Genomic DNA, 16,857 nt, shown 5'->3' with positions numbered 1-16,857 from the left:
ATAGAACTATGGTGTCTGTCTGATGGTGTTCGGGCTACATCTCACAATATATACAGTATATACACAAGGTGGAGTCAAGCTAAAGTTAGAAAATGGGATTTATTAGAAAATGGAATGAACCTTAACAACACTGATACTTTTCATTTTTCAATGCAGTCTCCACCCTTCTCAATGCACTTGTGCCATCTGCCTGGAAGTGCCTAGATTCCAGCAGAATTAAAGGTTTTCTCTTGTCCTGGCAACCACTCATGCACCGCTTTCTTCACGTTGTCATCTGTCTTGAATCAACGACCACCCAGATGTTTTTTTAGCCGTCCAAAAAGTTGGAAAATCACATGGCGCCAAATCTGGCGAATAAGGATGATGTGACAACACCTCAAACTTCAGTTTCTCCAGACAAACCTTGATGTTCTTAGCAGTGTGTGGCCTGGCAGGCATGGTTTTGCAGGAAAAAGGACTCCTTGAGGCACCAGTCCCCAGCACTTGGATCGAATAGCAGGCTTCACATTGGTCTCCAGCAAGTACTTGCACTGGTGACTGTAGTACCCCTTGGCATGTAGTGTTCCACAATAACTTGGGTGCATGAGTGGTTTGCATGGACAAGACAAAACCTTTTATTCTGCTGGAATCCAGGTGGATTGAGAAGGGTGGAGACTACATTGAGAAATGACAGTATCAGTTTTGTTAAGGTTCATTCCATTTTCTATTAAATCCCATGTTCTAACTTTAGCTTGACTTCCTCTTGTACAGTATATAGTGTGAGGATGGCTGGGAGGCCTCCCGGCCATTGTACTGTAAGGACTGGGGGAGCAGATGTACACAGGGCACTGTCTCCCCTGTAGGTCTAGATGGCAGCCCCCTTGGGTTGCAGTGGCACCTCAGATCCCTGCAGGGCTCCATAGGAGTTGGAGTCCAGCACAGCCCTGTTGGATTCTGTGGCAGCCACCAGGGGGAACTCCAGACCTCACTAACGCACCATTTGGAGTATTCCCATTTACAACTTAAAAGGAGCCATTTGCCTTCATTTCGGGGGAGCCAGAGTTGGGAAGAAAATGGCAAAGCTTGCCAAAGGAGGAATGGAGGCAGAAGAGGAAGTCAATGACCAGAAGTGTTGTACTCTTGTGCTTTGTACCATGTGCAAGGACTGTGCAGGGGGAAATCATTTGGGAAGCATCTTCCCCCACTTAAATAAACATGTGTTGTTCTTAAACTTGTGCCTGGTGTCTGTGTCAGGTTTGGAGAGCAAAAAATAATATATATAATTTTATATGCAGTATATCCTGACCTCACTAATGAGCCACGTGAAGGTGTAACATAAAAGGAGTTGCCTCACTTCACTCTAGGCACCAGAGTCGGTTGGTGGAAGAGGATGAAGCTTGCCAGAGGAGGAGGGGAGGCAGAACGAAGAAGACAAAGGGAAGAAAGAATGACTGTGTATTGGTGCTTGGACTGTGCTGCTGTGGGGAACGAGGAAAAAGTGCTTCCCCACTATACAGGCAAAGATGTGGGAATATTTTGAGCCAAAGATTCTGTGTTGCCATTATTTTTGTCTTGTTGAGTCCAATGGTGACCTTATTATGCTGTTTATTGTCTAGACTTTAATAAAATATCTTAAATCCCATACACTTGCCAGTCTATGGTCAGCTACTTTAACACTTCCTCCTCCACTTCGGTTCTATATCTGTAAGCTCAGGTAATTAGTCGGTGTAAACAAACAAGCAGGAGTTAAGCTGCACATTTAATTATGTTTTATTGATGAAAGGCCCAAAAATATTAAGGGAGCAGAATACAATGTGAATATTGGCAAACCATACCATTACAGCCTAAGTAACAGTGCATATTGCATCCAGTTCTCAGTGTATCTTCAGTCAAGCTTGCTTTGCTACCACAAGGCCTTTAAATGGAGCACGAAACAGGCCTCATGCCTGTCTCTGTATGGCTGCCGAGATAGAGTTGTCTTCATCATGGTCTTCTCCTCGCAGCCAGATAGTGAAAAAGAGAGGTAAAGGCAAGGTAACCAGCTTTATATCATTCTTAAAACAATGGAGCATTTTAGTACAAAATGGCCTCTGGTTCAAAACCAATCGTAATCAGCCATACTTCAGACCTATAGAATTAGTTTACCTTTCACTTCTTGGGCCATTTACCAATGAAAGTGCTCAGGTACAACTCATCCCCCAGTTGCTTTATTTAGTCAATTAATGGCCTTCCTGTGGTTGGTGGCTTATAGGCTCACTTAAGTCCAAACACAGTCACCCTTGTCAAGCTGGTCTGATGCTCCATCCCCTATGGCATAAATTTCACATCCTGAGTCAGTGGGAGTGGGGGATTGGGGGGGTTAGGGTTTCGGGCTGGTGAGATAAATATCAGAATACCTTTGTTCTCATCAGTGAATTAAAACATACCTCCTGAAAATATTTATTAACTTATATGCTAGATATACGCTCCACTACACCATCCTACCATAACGTCATTTGTTCTGCAATGCCTTGGTGAACATCACCTTTGATTACATAACACTAACTTCAGTAACTCATTTAAAAGCCAGATGTAGTCCTACAGTGGCTCCCTTATAAATCCTGCATCAGGTGTGGGCAGGAGGAGGAGTACAGGAACCTAATCAATGACTTTGTTAAATGGTGCGACTCAAACCACCTACACCTGAACACCAGCAAAACCAAAGAGCTGGTGGTGGATTTTAGGAGGCCCAGGCCCCTCATGGACTCCGTGATCATCCGAGGTGACTGTGTGCAGAGGGTGCAGACCTATAAATACCTGGGAGTGCAGCTGGATGATAAATTAGACTGGACTGCCAATACTGATGCTCTGTGTAAGTAAGGACAGAGCCGACTATACTTCCTTAGAAGGCTGGCGTCCTTCAAAATCTGCAATAAGATGCTGCAGATGTTCTACCAGACGGTTGTGGAGAGTGCACTCTTCTACGCGGTGGTGTGCTGGGGAGGCAGCATTAAGAAGAGGGACGCCTCACGCCTGGAAAAACTGGTGAGGAAGGCAGGCTCTATTGTTGGCATGGAGCTGGACAGTTTGACATCCTTGGCAGAGCGACAGGCGCTCAGCAGGCTCCTGTCAATAATGGAGAATCCACTGCATCCACTAAACAGTGTCATGTCCAGACAGAGGAGCAGCTTCAGCGACAGACTGCTGTCACTGTCCTGCTCCACTGACAGACTGAGGAGATCGTTCCTCCCCCACACTATGTGACTCTTCAGTTCCACTCGGGATTAAATGTTAACATTATACAAATATATTGTCTGTCTGTATACCTGCATTGTTATCACTCTTTAATTTAATATTGTTTTTTATCAGTATGCTGCTGCTGGAGTATTTGAATTTCCCCTTGGGATTAATAAAGTATCTATCTATCTATCTATCTATCTATCTATCTATCTATCTATCTATCTATCTATCTATCTATCTATCTATCTATCTTATAATATATTGTGTGTCAGCTAATGCTAGAGTTTTTAGCCAGATCTAGGCACATTAATTTATCCTTGTTATTTTCACTTCTGTTTAATGGACTGCTAACCCACACTTTCTAAGGGTTTCATTCCTCTCATGCACACTTCTGTGCAGAACCATAAGCAGCACCACCTGATCCTGTTTGCAGTATTAAAATTAAATCCCAAATAAGAACAAAACTAATTTGGGTCTCATGAGTCTTGTGGAACTCCTACCAGAATGCTTATCTCTAAGCGTTAATCAAGCGCTGCGTATATTCTGTAAAATGTTTGTCAGACACTGTACTATACAGTCAAATAACCTAAAAAAATTCCACACAATTTTTGGTATGATTGTTTTTAGCTCTCTTGTCACTTATGTGTTTGTTGCAAACATCAGCTTAGTTTGCCCTTTAATGATGCCACCAGCTGATGTGGGAACCGGAAGCGAACGCTGGCGTTTCTGTCTGCCGCTGCTTGCCGCTGCTCTGTTTGTGTACTTTTACTAGTTGTTTTTTACCTTTTGCATCGGATCTTCCTTTGCCTTTGCATTGGATTAAAAACTGAACACGCATTTGCGTCCCTTGCCTCCTTTGGCCTCAACACTAGCCCTCGTAGAACTGTTCTTTGCTGGCTGCAACCTGTGTGCGTAAGTGGAAACTTTGTCACTGATTCTCTGCTCAAGTAACTAGCTTTGTTGAAGAGTTGGTTGAAACTGCCCCTTGTCAATTGCCGAGTACTTGCAGAAATCCCAGTGGTGACAGTCTCCTGACTAACGTGTTATTTCAATTGGGCCGAGTAGATACACAAGGGGTACATTCTTTGCTTCCAATCTGGAATTTGCTTGGGTTACTTCTGGAAATCAACTATGATAAACCTCAGTTGGTTGTCATGGATTATTATGTCTGCTTTGCTACCTAATGCTGTCACATCTACAAAACAAAAATATTCACCAGATGAATTGTATCGACTTCGAACAAACTATGAATTGCCTGCTGATATACTGCTGCACCGCGGCATACTTCGACGACCAAAGTACGTTCACAGGGGCTCTCATCGTCATTTTTGCCTCAGCAGGAGTAGCAGAGAGTCTATTCCTTCACTTTGGTCTGAAGGACGCACTTGTCCACGTACTTTTGAGCGATGTGATAATCATAACGTGTTGATTCCTTTGGTAAAATCACCGGAATATATGTTCATAGACGCTTTGAAGTTTGGATTATTTAATATACGGCCTATCTCTAACAAAGCTCTGCTGATTGGTGATGTTATCATAGACAATAAGATGAACTGTTTATGTCTTAGGCCGGATTTATACTTCATGTGACGCGACTCATAGTGCAGTGGACGCTCCTGCTACTCATGCGTTTTATGGTTTATACTTGTGCGCGTACTTTACGTGCATCTGGAGGAATCCAGCAGGTGGCAGTGCGAGATATTATCACGGTGAGAACAGGTTCGGCTGCTCTGTGTTGTTAATTGCCTGGAACACCCATTAGATTCCGATGACATCTTACTGCAATATCTCTGAAAAGGATGTTTTATTGATTAAATCCAGGGATGTGTCCATTCCAGCAAGCATTGGGCACAATGCAGAAACAATCCCTGGACGATGCCTCGGCTCATCGCAAGGTGAATACAAGCACACACATACACTAGCGTCATTTTAGCGGTACCAAATCTGCATATCTTTGGAAGGAAACTGGAGCACACTGAGGAAACCCAGCAGGAAAACATGTAAACTCCAGGTAGGAAATATCAGCGACATGACTCCCTGCAAGACAGCAGCTCTAACGCTCTGCCACTGTGTGTAATTATTAACAGTATTCATTATTTAAACGAAATTACCGATTTATCTGTAAAATGTAATATACATACTGAGGGGGCAACCGCCCTGGTTGCTTTGGGGGCCACGGGTACAGAGCTTGGAAGCTCTACCCTGTAGGGGCCCATGGTCACTGCCAGGGGGTGCCCCAATGCCTTGGGGACACTGGGCCCCAGCGCTTCCGCCACACCCGGATGTGCTGGGGGAAGAAAAGAGGGGACACCCAGAGTGCTTCCGTTGTGCACAGCCGGCACTTCCGCCATACTGGGGAGTGCTGGTGGAAGATTGCCGGGGAGCACCTGGAGCACATCCGGGTGCGTATAAAAGGGGCCGCCTCCCTTCAGACAGAGACAAGAGTCGGGTGGAAGTAGGGCGATGTCGGAGGAGGACAAGGAGGTGGCCTGAAGAGAAAGGCATTGTGTTGTGTGGCCAGGACTTTGGAGACTGTGGGGTTTGTGAGTACTGTACATAATGGAAAATAAACGTGTGTTGGGTGATATGAACGTGTCTGCCCGTCTGTGTTCGGGCCAACCTCCACAATACTTTAATGCTTTTCATCATGAAAGTGATATCAAGTATAAATCTAAGGATTCTAAATGTGCACAGAGTTGGAATATCATACATTTAATGTGCTCAGTGTGGCGATCTATTGCTGGCGATTCGCTGCTGTCAGGAGCAGAGGAAGACCTAGAAAAAAAAAGAGCACAGAATGTGAGAATTTTAAAACATATCGTGTATTACGATCAGGAATATGCGACGCTTGAATATAAAAGCACTATGAATACATCTGTATGTCAGCATTTTGCTTCACCACATCGAACCATTTATCAAATATCGAAGAGCGCACACCGATCTTGTAGGATCCGCAAAGCGGCTTTCTGTCACATGTAGATAGTAAATAGAGACTCTGATGTCACATTCCAACTTTTAGCACACTGCGCCCCCCAACTTTTTGCTGATACTGCAACTCGTGCACACGTCGCGTTAATTTCTGAGGACCTGCTCAGAGGACGCATCAAATGAACGCTCAAAACGCGTGGCGGCCATGATGCGGGCGCGTACGCGTTCTGAGCGTGAAGTATAAATGAGCCCTAACGGAGACTTGCCATCAACCGGGGGGATTATTTCCATCTAAATCAAGCAATCCCTCCAGAGTTTGTCTGTATCTCCAAATCTCGTTCTTCAGGGAGGGGGTCTCGCAATAATACACCGTAAAGACTTAAAATTATCACCGATTCCTCTTCCAGCGTATTCATCCTTTGAACTGTTAGCTGGCAAACTCTGCGGACCTTCATCTATTATAATTGCTGTTTTTTATAGACCTCCTAAACTGTCAAGTGTTTTTGTTGCTGAACTTTTTACTGTTTTTAACAACTTTGTGTGCAATGTCTACTAATGTCATCCTCATGGGTGATTTTAACATACACGTTGACGTGCCAACTGATGCACTGACAAATGATTTTAATGAAATCCTTGACTGTTTTAATTTAATTGAATATGTCAACTTTTTGACTCATAACAAGGGTCATATTTTAGACTTCATTTACTGCTCTGGTATCACACCTCACAATCTTTTTCCTACTGAATTACCAATCTCAGATCACAAAATGATCACATTTGAAGTTAGTTTACCTCTCAGTAAATCAAAAGTTCAGCATGTAATTTTATTTTGTAATATCAAGCGTGTAAACCCAGAGACCCTTATAGATTTATTGCAATCCCAGCCTGTTTCTCCTTCCACTACCACACATAATCATAATTAGTAGACTATTACAATGCTGTTCTTTCCTCTGCCTTTGATACACTAGCTCCCTTAAAAACACGGACCGTTTCATTTATTCACACTGCTCCCTGGTTTACATCTGAGCTCCTTCAGCTCAAAGCCACAGGCCGACAGTTGGAGCGCCTAGCTAAAAAGACGGGTCTTGTTGTACACAAGGAAATGTATTCAGATCACATGTTAAAATACAAAAATGCTCTCTCTGCTGCCAACACTGTTCTACTATTCTAACATTATCAATGCAGGAGGGAAAATACTAGAGCTCTTTTTTCTACAATGAAAAGGCTCATTACACCACCAGAAAGTGCCGCTCACCATAACTCTGTTAAATACTGCTGCACTTTTTTGGATTTCTTCAACTCAAAAACTATAAAAATCCACCAGCAACTTGCTTCCTCTATTTCTGCAGAAAATGACATACTCTCCACTATCACCCATATTCCTCTACCAACCACCTTATTCTCAGATTTCAGTTTACCAGCTGAAAATAATCTCAGAGTTTATAACAAAATCTAATTCTTCCACATGCCAATTAGATCCAATACCTACAAACTTTGTTAAGTCTTGTCTGTCACATATTTCTCCCATGATAACTACTATAATTAACTCTTTCCTTACTACAGGCACGGTCCCACTCTCACTAAAAACAGCCTCAATTACCCCAATTCTGAAAAAAAAACAGGTTTAGACCCAAATTTCCTTCACATTTATCGGCCAATTTCAAATATTCCATTTATACCTAAAGTTCTCGAAAAGATAGTTGCCTCCCAACACTAGTCCCATCTTTCAAAAAATAACCTTTTTGAACAGTTTTAATCTGGGTTTCGCCCTAAACACAGCACAGAAACTGCCCTGGTCAAAATCACAAATGATCTTCTCCGGGCAGCTGACATGGGACTTTTATCAGTTCTTGTGCTTCTTGACCTCAGCTCTGCATTTGACACCATATCCCATCAGATACTTCTGAAACATCTAGCTAGGTTTGGAGTCTGTGGCCTTGTCCTCCAGTGGTTTTCTTCCTACCTCACTGATAGGAAGCAATTTGTTCAAATAAAGGGCTTTAAATCCGCGAACACAGTCATTACTCAGGGAGTTCCGCAGGGTTCTGTTTTGGGGCCGCTTCTTTTTCTCATTTATATATCTTTCCAATAGGTAATATGTTGCGGCACCATGGTATTAATTTTCATTGTTACGCTGATGACACACAGCTATATCTATCCACTAAATCCACTTCTGTTTTCCCTCCAGATACTCTTATGGCATGTCTCCAAGACAAAGACATGGATGACTCACAATTTTCTCCAACTAAACAGCAATAAAACAGAGGTTCTCATCATTGGCTCTAAATCTACACTTGCTAAGGTTAACCATTCTTCTATTTTAATTAACAATATCAACACAAACATCTCTTCCCAAGTTAAGAGCCTGGGCGTTATTCTTGACAGTACTCCATTTTTTTCTTCCCATATAAGTAACAGTTCTCAGACTATCTTCTTCCATCTCTGAAACATTTCTAGACTTCGTCCTGTTCTTACACAACACAGTACTGAAGTATTGGTTAATGCCCTAGTCACCTCATATATAGATTACTGTAACGCTATTCTATCTGGCATCCCGCAAAAACTTATCCATCGCTTACAACTTGGTCAAAATTCTGCTGCCAGAATAATAACCTGTTCTAAATCCACTGAACATATTACACCTATTCTCTCTAAACTTCACTGGCTCCCTGTTATCTACAGAATACAATACAAAATACTGCTCTTAACATTTAAAGCTCCCCACAACCTCACTGATCTCCTCCAGACTTACACTCCTCTCACTCACTCAGATCCTCATCTGCAGCTCTACTTTTCATACCATGCATCAAACTCAGTTCTATGGTAGCTCAAGCATTTTCTCATAGTGCTCCTCAACTCTGGAAATCTCTTCCCTCTCATATACGTCAGCTCGATTAAATAACACATTTTAAAACTGCCCTCAAAACTTATCTTTTCAAGCTGGCATACCAATTGTGAATTCTACACCGTTACTCCCTGTTATCTTTGTTTGTTTGCTAATTATTGCTTTGTGTTTTATCATTCTCTTGTTTTTATTTTACTAATGTTTAATTTTATTGTAAGGTGACCTTGAGTGCTAAGAAAGGCGCCTATTAAATAAAATGTATTATTATTATTATTATTACCATATATATGGGACACCTTACACTTGATCTATCGGCTTTATTGTGCTTGAAAAATGTAAACTTATATCACAGCCAACAAATTTCACCTGATTTACATTTTCATCAAAGACATTGAAAAATAACTGTCACATGTCTGATTTTACTTTTGTCATTTTCATAGTTTCAGGGTGTACTCACACTAGGCACATTTGTTCTGTACCTGCACTCACACTGTGCTTTAATGTACTGGGCTCAGGCACACTTTTGTTGTCACCATGCAACTTTGTGTAAAGCCAAAACAAGAGTGACAGCATGCATGTCAAAATGTTTTTCCTTATTTTGTGTTTTTTTTTGGAATTGTGTAGGGCAGAATAATGCTCTATCCTCTTACAGATTTATCGAGTGTGCAGTGCAGCATTTTGCTGTTAATCGGGCTGTACGATCCGGTTCAGTGTCCTCCATGATGCTGTCGATGGTGTTTTGCATACATCCCCAAAACATTATGTTCACTACTTGGTTCAAGGCCAGTTATTTTTCAATGGTATCATAGCACTTATTTGTCAATAATATCAAAGCACTGAGTTTTTTCTTTTTTGTCCACTGAGCTGCCAGACTTATGTAGTGCATTCCTTATCTTTAGGTACTGAACCCACATTTTTTAACAGTGTGTCATGACACTGTTCAGTTGATCTTGGTATCCACGAGCATGAAGATAGTCCCATAACTTACCAAATATCTCAGAGTTTTTGTGTGTTGTATCCAGCTGCTCCTGGATACAGCCCAACTTTCAAGCAAATTCTGCACTTCTGCAGTAGACCAGAGATCCCTTCGCCGCCATGCTTGTTAATTGGCTTGTCGCACCACTGACATCATGTGCGTGTGTTCCATTTTCAGGCGCATTTAGCGATCACACTGTTCCAGAATCCTACTGAACAGTGGCCAGGCCTATCTCTTCTTGACACTAGTCAATGAACTGGACTTTGGAGGGCGGTTGGGGGGGGGGGTTACATGTGGACAAACGTGCTTGGGTACGGAACAAATTGCTAGTGTGAGTACACCCTCAAATTGGTCACTTTTTAATGCTTTTTTGTTTTCGTCTACACGGTTTACAGGTGCCTTGAACAACATCCAGTTACCCACTAATCTAGGAAGAGCGTCCTCTGTGTCAAGTGCCTGTTCTGCTGTTTGTGTCTTCATAGGCACGTGCTGCCACAATACAGAAGGCTACAGCTTGGAGACATGATTTTGATTATGCAGCAAATGAAGAGTAAGGTTGCATTATTTAAGTTCTACATTCTATTCTTGAGCCATCTGCATTTCTAAAAATGATGTCCCACTGCACAGAGAATTAAGTCAAGTCTCATCTGGTGATTGTGAGGTGGAGGTTTAATTTCTTTACAAAAAGGTTTTGTAGCTTTGCTAGGTTTAGTCTCCTCTGCATTGAGATTTCTCACCTGCTTAGATTGTTCTTTTGTCTTCATTTTGTCGTCACTTTCTTTTTTAAAGTTATGAGAATGTGAGATCAGGGACTTTATTTTAAACAAGCTCCTTTGCCAGTTTCCCACATAGGTGGAGCCTCGTCGACAACAAATTCAGCCTTGCTCATTTTTTTAATGGACAATTTTAACTTTTCATATTGTGTGATTTGTTCAGAGTTTTCCATTTGTTTTGACATGACATAAATTACTTTGTAAGTCAGTCAGGAAAAAACTTGCAAATGAAGTTATTTTAAATTTAAAATGGGTAAGACAAAAAGTCTTGGGGACAATGGAAGTTTTAAGGAAGTGTTGAATTAGGCTCATATATAGATTGGTTTGTGTAGGTGAGGCCCTTTTAAGAGTGGCATGGTGGTACAGTGCTTAGCATTGCCACATGATATCTTTGATGTGAACTCCCTCACCCAGTCGTTGTTTGCATGAACTTTGCATGTTCTTGGCATGTCTGATCGTGATTTCCTCCCACAGTCAGAAGACATGTGTATGTTCTATTAATTGTCAACCCTAAGCTCGCCCTGTGTGGGTGAGGGTGACTCCTGCCTTGCACTTTGTGCTGTCAGGATAGACTCCAGCCCTCCACAACTCTGAATGCATTTTTCTACATGAAAAGACAGGTATGTAGCAGCCCTGGGCCCAGCAGACATCTCTTTCTCTCTCTTCATTACACGGCTCAAGAAAAAATTGAATGCCAAATTTTCAGAAAGAATTTTTTTTCTTCTTGTTTTTCTAGCTAGACAATGAAGTCATTTGTTGTATATGTTTGATATGAGTGTATGCAATGTTATTTTCTTCAAATAAAATAAATACAAATTTAAAAAAAAAAAGAGTTGAATGCCAGTCCTTCCAAATAACAGAGCAAAGGTAGAGGGCTTAAATAAGTTACTTTATTAATTTTAACCAGTGTGAGAGCCAGCCCAACCACAGACAGACAGACACCATTCTTAAGTCAACCACACATGATTTATTTACAGTATTTACAAGTTCATAAGTCCTGCACAGCATACAGTGCTCCAGCACCAAACACCCTTTATCTCTCGGGCCTCTCAATGGTCCTCTTCAGGCCACCTTCTCTCCTTCCATAGATAGATAGATAGGATACTTTATTAATCCCCAAGGGGAAAATCATACTCCAGCAGCAGCATAGATAAAAAAACAATATTAAATTAAAGAGCAATAAAAACGCAGTGCAAGTTAAAAAAAAAATGCAAGGTGGAGATTGCAAGGTAGGTATAGGCAATAATCTTGTATATTGTTAACGTTTACCCCCCTGGGTGGAATTGAAGAGTCGCATAGTGTGGGGGAGGAACGATCTCCTCAGTCTGTCAGTGGCTTCCTCCGAAGCCTTGTCCTCTTCCTCCCGACTCTCGCTCCTCAACTTTTGGAAGGCAGCCCCTTGTATTCTCACCTGGATATGCTCCAGGTGCCCCTTGATGAACTTCCGCTGGCACTTCCTGGTGTGGCAGAAGTCAGAGGTACTCCGGGTGACCCTGGAATTCCTTCCACCTGGTGTGGCGGAAGTGCTGGCTTCCGGGGCTCTAGGATCCACCAGGTGCCCCCTGGCCCCTATAGGGTTGAGCTTCCCAGCTCGGTTCCCGTGACCCCCATAGCAACCAGGGCGGCTGTCCTCTTGTGGCTCAGGGGAAGTATAATCCCTCTCCCGGTCCTTCCAGGCATCCCAGCTGGGTATGGCGCCCAGCCGCCCGCCACACCAGGTATAGGCCCGGCCACATTAAATGACTTTTCCATCAAAGACTTCATTTATATTATCTTAGAAAGTCAGAGGCAGTAACTCCCTTGACTTCCAATTGTGTAGTCTGATATCTCTAGTGCAGTGTTGTGCATGAACTAGTTCAAAAGAGCACGTCCATTGAACAAGGTCATTTTTCTAAGAATGGTGAACTTAATGTAACATATTTGCAAGTGAAGAACTTGAATGTGAGCTAGTTCAGTTTTATCTGACATTCGGGATCTGGTTTAGGTCCAGATTAAACGTTTTGCCTTACCCTGTAATGTACGGGTGGAGCCGAATCCGAATATGGTATTTGGATAAGCACAGATAGTGGATTTTTACGAATATTTATTTTGTATAAATTTTTTTCCATTTATTTGTATTCAGGAAAAAATAACGTAAAATCAAATAGACACTGCCTGTGTCTGCCTGCTTGTGCTTAAGCTGCAGCCCCCACTGACACAAGCACGCGGTGAAGCTCCGCTTTCGCTTTTAGGAAAACGTTGAACTTTGCGAGGTCGCTTCATATTTTTCCCCGTTGGACATGCAATATGTGATGTGAATTTTGACCGGCAACGTAATAGGATAACTCAAGACTTGATTCTACCGTATCATTTCTGATATTTTATAACGTCGGTCATATAAGTCGAATGCAGAAAACTCACGCTATTGGTCCTAGAGATTATGATATGCTAATGCCTACCTGAGAGAGTAACCACAGAGCACACTGCCTTTGTTAGTCTCTATGTATTGTGCCACGTGACCACACGGTAATACCCAAACTATTCTGAAGCGACGTTTGTACTATTTTGTGTTTTTTGTATCTAACACAACCTCATACACCTTTATCGTAAGAGCATCCCTTATCTACAATGGAGCGTTCGATCAGAAGAAAATATGAAGCTGGTTTTAAATTAAAAGTTGTTGAAGTGGTGGAAGAAATTGGTAAATGAGCAGCTGCAGCAAAATTCGATGTGTCTGAGAAACTGGTGCGAGATTGGAGGAGTCAAGAATATGTAAAAGAAAAAAAAAATGAAGTGTCGCATTTTTGAGCGGGCGTATGAATCAGGGTCTGATTTTATGATCGATTTTTCGGGTTTCAAAACCCGATTTATACGTGATTATATACGGTAATTAGTTGTTTGAAGGGCATTATGCATTTTTCATATATGAGTAGTTAGTAGCTTATTTGAACTGATGCACATAGGTATACATAGGCCCCATGTGCAAAGTAAGAAAACAACTTTACATAACTACTGTATTATTTTACTTCCAATAGTAAAATACATAACTTTGTACCAATATCCACAACAGTTAGGCCTATACTAAATAGTAAATGGTAGTGATGGGCTGCTGGCCCTATTGAAGAGGTTCTATTAAAAAAGTAAACTCATGAGTCATTTATTCTCACTCCTTAAAAAATACAAAATGAACTGAACATGAACTAGTTAAAAATTGAAATGGTGAACTATGAACGTGAATTTATTCATTTTAATCTGTGTGATCTGAGCTTTGAGCTAGTTCTTGTGAGGTGTGAACTTGCACATCACTTTTCCAATGTCTCAGTCCAACCAGTCTGCGACTCACTCTGACAAAATCAAAAAGGTAAATCATTGGGGCAGGCTTGTGTGTGTGAGAAACAATGAGCTATGACGAATAAGGAATGTGGGTGTTTTGGACTTGTCAGACAGAGAAGAGGCTTGTCTATCTGATGCTGCTGTAGCAGAAACACGCTGCTCAAAGAAAGCACACGGAGTCTCAGGAAGGCAGAATCGAGTTTTACTGTGTGATGCATACACGGCCCCAAATCAAATGACATGAGCAATTAGCAAATTCAGCTAGCTTATATTTATTACAATGCTTATCACTTATGCAAAATACTCTTCTCCTTGTTGGCACTTTTCATCATTACCTAATGTCCATCACTTGACCGAAACTGCCATCATTACTGTGCAGGTGTCCGAAACTTATTTATCAATTAATTCCCAAGTCGGAATCAGGTGGACCCACACATACTGTATTGGGCTAGAGGTTGGGGCAGCTGCACCTCTAAAACAATAGCACTGTTTCTTATAAACTACAATTTCCGTTGACTTGTCATCGCCTGTCCAGGCAGGCAGACATGGAGGCAGTGGCCCAGCCGCTGCAAGTGGAAGCAAACAGCCTATCTGGTTTTCTCTCGTGGCCAAAGCCTTAATGACTACATTTCCTAACACAATGGCCCATTTAGCCCTCTGAAAGTATACAGTGTCCTTAACTAAAGTCTTTAAGCTTAGCTGGAAGATAAAGGTGGTTTGCAGCTGCAAAGAGAAAATTAACAAAATATACAGGCACAAGCATTTTATGATTTAACCCTTAATATACCATTAGGATATAATACTTATTTTTATATATGCTTATGATTCTCTTTGAATATATGCAAATCATCAACTTTAAGAATATTCTTTTCTACAATGTCTAATGTTTTACCTGTGATAGAAGGGGTGAAGATTATGGCTGAACTTGCAGTACGTGGAAATCATTCATGCAGCACTGGCTCTGTCAGAAAAAGAGGCGAGCTTGTGATACTTTAGAAAGGCGAAATCATAACAGAGTCATCTATTTGACATGCCTAGTGTTAAAGTATGACATACTCAGACAACATGATCAGCAACTGCAGTCATCAAGTTTGATATCCACTCATAGAAGTCAAGTAATGTAGTGCCAGCTTTACACTCTTAAAAATAAAGGTGCCAGAGTGGTCCTTCAGAGTGATGCCATAGGGGAACCATTTTTGGTTCTCAAAAGACTCTTCCACATTACATTAAAGTTCCAGAAAGAACTTTTATTGATTTACATCCATAACAGGCTCCACATAGTAAATAACAATAAATAGATGGCAACAGATTTGTGAAATGCCAGTGGCTCATGATTACAAAAGGACTCTTGCAGCATACAATAACTGGTGCCAAGTTCAGGTTTTCTTAATTTGTTAGCGTCCTGCTAGGTAGCCTACCGTTCATTAAGGATTTCAGCTTGTTTTACTGCATATTAGGAAGTTTTCAAAGCACAAAGAACTAACTTCATATGCAAAGGGGAAGCGAAAGCCTTAATAAAAAAAAAGTCCATTAAGTCAATTTGGCAAAAGAAATGGGATAAAGATAAGAAAGGATGGCATTTATATGAAATTCAGAAGGTAGTGGGAAAGAACAAAGCAGGAGATAGAAAGTCATAATCACAAGCTGTCAAAGCAACATCTGAAGTTTCATATGCCAGCATATGGTAAGTGAAATTTTCAGTGCTAGCCATATTGTTAAAATAGCGAAAAGTGTAGTACTTTGTCATTAATTAGTGTATAATCTGAGGTCCCATGATACACACTTGAGGGAAGCGCACTAGCAGCAGTATTTCATAATCTTTGTAGTGTGGTGAGCCAAGTCTCTCTAATAAGACAGCTCAATAAGAGGAAGCCACACTGTAAATAAAGTGGCATTCAATTAGATAAAGGATAGAACATACTAGGCTGCCAGCACTGTGGTGAGAAGCATGTTCCTGAAGATCTTGCTGAATTTAATCACATTCTGTTAAAATTTAACTATCCGTGAAAAAGGCAGTGAAAATATCATTGTTTAAGTCAGTGCTTCTCAATGCAAATGCATTTTACAAAGGAAAATTGTAAAAAAAAAAACAACTAATAGTTTTTTAATATTAAACAATGCGTGTGTGTCTGGTACTGGAGCAGCAACGACATGTTAAGATCTCAAAATACAAAACTACATTTGCAGAGTGCCGTGTTGAGGAAGCGCAGACCGGATGCCTCAAAGATGAAAGATCAGGCTTTTTCTTGGTTTCATGCAATCAATATTGTCAGGAATATTTGGGGACTGAAAGTTTTTCTTTGATCTTAACAACTGACTTTTAACTTAAATTTTAAGTGCATTGTTTTGGTTAAGAAGAAAATCCAACGGGTAAGAACTGCAATAGAGTTCTAGTGAGGAGATTTACACAATGTACCATGGGGCTTCTCAATTCCACCCACAGTCCAAACGACACAATTTGAAAGCACCCGTGTTTGTGATTCTGCTGCTGTCAGACTACTGTTTCGCTGCCTTGCATCAGTTATGCCCAGAATCAGTTCCTCTGTGGACAGACATTGGGAAACATTTGATTTTTTTTTTTTTTTTTTTATCTCAATGTTAGGAAATCATTTGTGAGAAATGTCTTTATTTGTTGAACAGGAAATCCACCCCTTTTTTTGATTTGCTTACTGTAACTTAAACAATAAAAGACTTAACAGTAAGGAGACTCGGGTTCACATCCTGTGTGCACCCAGTGTGGAGTCTGCATGCTCTCCCCGTGTCCATATCAGTTTCATCCCGCAGTTCAAACAAGTGCGTTGGCCCTAGTGAACGTGTGTGTGTGT

At 41.3% G+C, this 16,857-nt stretch overlaps 1 long non-coding RNA gene across 2 annotated transcripts in view; it reads left to right on the top strand.

Annotated features, from left to right (window-relative positions):
• The first annotated feature begins 4,920 nt into the window (after window positions 1–4,920).
• The window catches only part of LOC127528963 (uncharacterized), a 29,902-nt gene continuing 17,965 nt past the window's right edge, over window positions 4,921–16,857 (top strand). Inside the window, exons 1-2 of one of the 2 annotated variants that reach the window (XR_007935646.1) lie at window positions 4,921–5,209; window positions 10,343–10,497. This is a non-coding gene — a long non-coding RNA (uncharacterized LOC127528963). Of the gene's footprint in view, window positions 5,210–5,609; window positions 5,742–10,342; window positions 10,498–16,857 lie in introns of those variants that run through there. The other variant, XR_007935647.1, reaches the window with a different exon arrangement.

The sequence above is a fragment of the Erpetoichthys calabaricus genome, chromosome 1 (assembly GCF_900747795.2).
Source record: "Erpetoichthys calabaricus chromosome 1, fErpCal1.3, whole genome shotgun sequence".
NCBI classification, from domain to species: domain Eukaryota; kingdom Metazoa; phylum Chordata; class Cladistia; order Polypteriformes; family Polypteridae; genus Erpetoichthys; species Erpetoichthys calabaricus.
The sequence above is the reverse complement of the archived record's forward strand: the minus strand, read 5'-3'. Positions and strand labels throughout refer to the sequence as shown.